Source organism: Cupressus sempervirens, chromosome 4 (assembly GCF_028749045.1).
Source record: "Cupressus sempervirens isolate cs-2001-9-10 chromosome 4, ASM2874904v1, whole genome shotgun sequence".
Lineage (NCBI taxonomy): Eukaryota > Viridiplantae > Streptophyta > Pinopsida > Cupressales > Cupressaceae > Cupressus > Cupressus sempervirens.
Window position 1 is genome coordinate 62437698 of NC_143121.1, and position 3381 is coordinate 62441078.

The following is a 3381-nucleotide window of genomic DNA, read 5'->3' on the forward strand; positions in this document are numbered from 1 at the left end:
GAAACACAAGATCTCCTGATTTATATTTTCTATGTTGCATGGCTTAACAAGCATGCAACTTGTCATAGCGAGGTAGCGATCTCCGTTGATCCACTTCAAGCTGATGTTCAAGATTTTTTGTACATTCAGTCAGATAGGTATTAATGAGAATTGGATCTTTGCATAGTTGGCACATGTCAAAATTTATCATAGTCATCTATCATTCCACGTCATTAAAGATCTTGCCGATCTTTTACCACTTTACGAGGCCTCGCTAACTCGCTAACGGTGAAGCACCTGAATTTTTCGACAGTGAGGTAGCGAGCTCCGGCACTTAAAAGGATTTCATGCCAAAAAATGCAAGGGTTACCCAGCAATTACTTCTGTTAATTAAAACTGATTCTGACAATGGTATTTATGACTGGTCATGCCACCTGGTGTAATTATGATACAAGCAAGATGCAATGTCATCATTTTGAGATTTCCACGTGGCCTCGCTACTTTGCTAACGGTGAAGTGTCTGAATTTTCTGATAGTGAGGTGGCAGAACATCCAAAAAAACCATCATTCCGGCTCTGATGTCAGATATTCTAGTGGGTCCCTATCCCTTTTGGTGGATAACTTGCAAAGTGTACCTGCACAATAAATCATTTAATAAGAAAATCTTTGATCGTCGCATCTTCACTTTATGGTCCCACCGCTTAAAATACTCAATACTCGTTATCTCGCTATACTTAATAAGCATGCAACTTGTCATAGCCAGGTAATGCCAACAGTAGATCTAATCAGATCTGACGGTTGGGACAAATAGGAAGAAAGGTAACCCGGGAGAAAGGAAAAGGAATATGACAGCATATTCGTCTCTTTTGAAAATTCAAAATTTCGCGCCCGAAAATTTATGAATAGAGATGATATAGGGTTTATATGATGATTATTTCTTATGGATGATTTATCCAAAACCCTATGCTTCACTTGGGCATAGAACATTTGACTTTTCTGTGATTTAACTAAAAACTTTTACTACACAAAAAGTCAGACCAACAGTGGCTTTGTCTGGGGATGATAGACTACTTGAGTCTATGCAAGGATTTAGAATCTATGGGAGAGCAGACCACACATCTGGTAAGGTGACAACTTCTTCAGAGAGCACAAATCAACACACAAAAAAAAAAACTTAGACTGTACAAGGATTTACAGAAAACAGGACGACAGGAAACCCTAAAACTATTATTCATGGAAGAAAATAAGTATTTTTCAAGAAAATTACCTCTTCAAGAACTGTCCATGAACTAGCAATTCAAGAATATTATCAAATATATCTTTGATTATGTAAGAATCTTTACCCCAAGCATTCTCAATGAGATATGGGCCTAACCAAATGGGATCAAATTTGCCATGTTTTCCTTTATCTTCAATTCTGGCGTTCCACATTAAGACTAGGTCTCCATTTTCAAATTTCTTGTTTACAGTTCTTTTGTCATAGAGTGTTTTGACTTGTAATTGCAACTTTTGGTTCCTCAGAGATGCTTCTCTTCTGGCTTTAGTCAATCCTACCAATTCATCCATTCTTTCTTTGATTTCATCAGTAATATCGTCATCATATGACTGGATGTAATTGTATAATCCCATCAAGTTGTTCTGGGGCATTCTAGCTTGAATTCCATACACTAAATCAAATGGAGCCACCCCAATTTCCTTCTTTACAGTTACTCTGTCAGCCCATATTGCCAACTGTAACTTGGAATCCCATGCCCTTTTATTATCATCCAAGGTTCTCTTAATGATTTTCAATAGGCTTTTATTTGTGGACTCAGCTTGTCCATTCCCTTGTGGATGATATGGAGTAGATGATGTTCTTGTCATTCCATATTTATCACAAAACTTGATGAACTCCTCAGACCTAAAACACATAGCATTATCTGTGACAATTCTCTGTGGACATCCAAATCTAGAAATGATATTATTCAATAGGAAATTATTTACCACTTTACTTGTTGCATTTTTGGTAGGGATAGCCTCTACCCATTTTGTAAAGTAGTCAATAGCAACCAGAATCCAAGAATAGCCAGTGCTGGACTTGGGAAAAAATTTTCCTATGAAGTCCAGACCCCATTGTTGAAAAGGTGCTTGAGTTTCAACTGGCTTCAGTGGAGTATTTCCTGAGAATTTCAGCTTTCCAGCAAATCTCTGACAAGGATCACATTTCTTAACCATAACTTGAGCATCTTTGAACAAAGCAGGCCACCAGAAACCAGCCCTCATTATCTTATGCGCAGTAGTTTTCGCCATGTAATGTCCTCCACATACTCTAGCATGCATTTCTTTCAAATCTCTTTTGCCCTTTCTTTGTCAACACATTTCAACAGAACTCCCTCAAAGTTTCTCCACCATAAGTTATTTTGAACAATTACATACCTGATGGCTTGCAATTTAATATTCATTTTTTCATTATCAGGCAGATGGGGAGGAACTTCCATATGTTGCAAGTAATGTATAACATTGGTGTACCAGTCACACTGGTCCATGTCGCAGAAGTCAGCTCTGAGATCATCATTTACCAGGTTTATCTGATTAGCTTCTAGGTTAGTTTCGGCCATGAGTTTGGCCAAACCTTGACCTCTTACTAACTTAGTTATCTACATATCAATGTTAAATTCTTGGATTCTATTGATCCATCTACATCTCCTTCCTGACACTTCTTGCTGAGAGAATATATCTTTAACTGCAGCACTAGGTACAAAAGCAATAATAGTAGCGCCTACCAAATAACTTCTGAATGCTTTTACAGTCTTTACCAAAGCATATGCTTGTTTTTCATTTATTTCATACTTCAGCTCAGCATGCTGCAGGGATTTGCTAAAAAAGGCAATAGGCTGCTTATACCCTTCATGATTTTTCTGTAATAAAACTGCAGCTATAGTATGGAATGATGCAAAAGAAAAAATATGCATGGGTTTTGCATAATCTGGGGTCTTCAACATTGGAGCATTTTTTATTGTAGTTTTTATATCCTAGAATGCCTATGAAGGTTCACCATTCCAATCTATAACAGCTCCTTTCTTGAGCATTTTTGAAATGGGTCTACTAATTTCAGCGAAATTGGTAACAAACCTCCTCAGAAAATTAACCTGGCCAAAAAAGGACTGTATACCTTTCACATTTTTAGGTTTGGGGACTTTATCAATAGCTATTACCCTTTCTGGGTCTATTTTTACCCCATCCTTAGACACTATGTGTCCTAAAAACTTTCCTTCTGTGACCCCAAATGAGCATTTCTTTGGGTTTAAAGATACCCCATATTCTAGGGCTTTTATAAAAAAAATTTCCAAGTGTTTGCAGTGATCTTCAGCCTTGTTAGAATATGCTGTAAGATCATCCTGGTACACAACCATAAATTTGTCA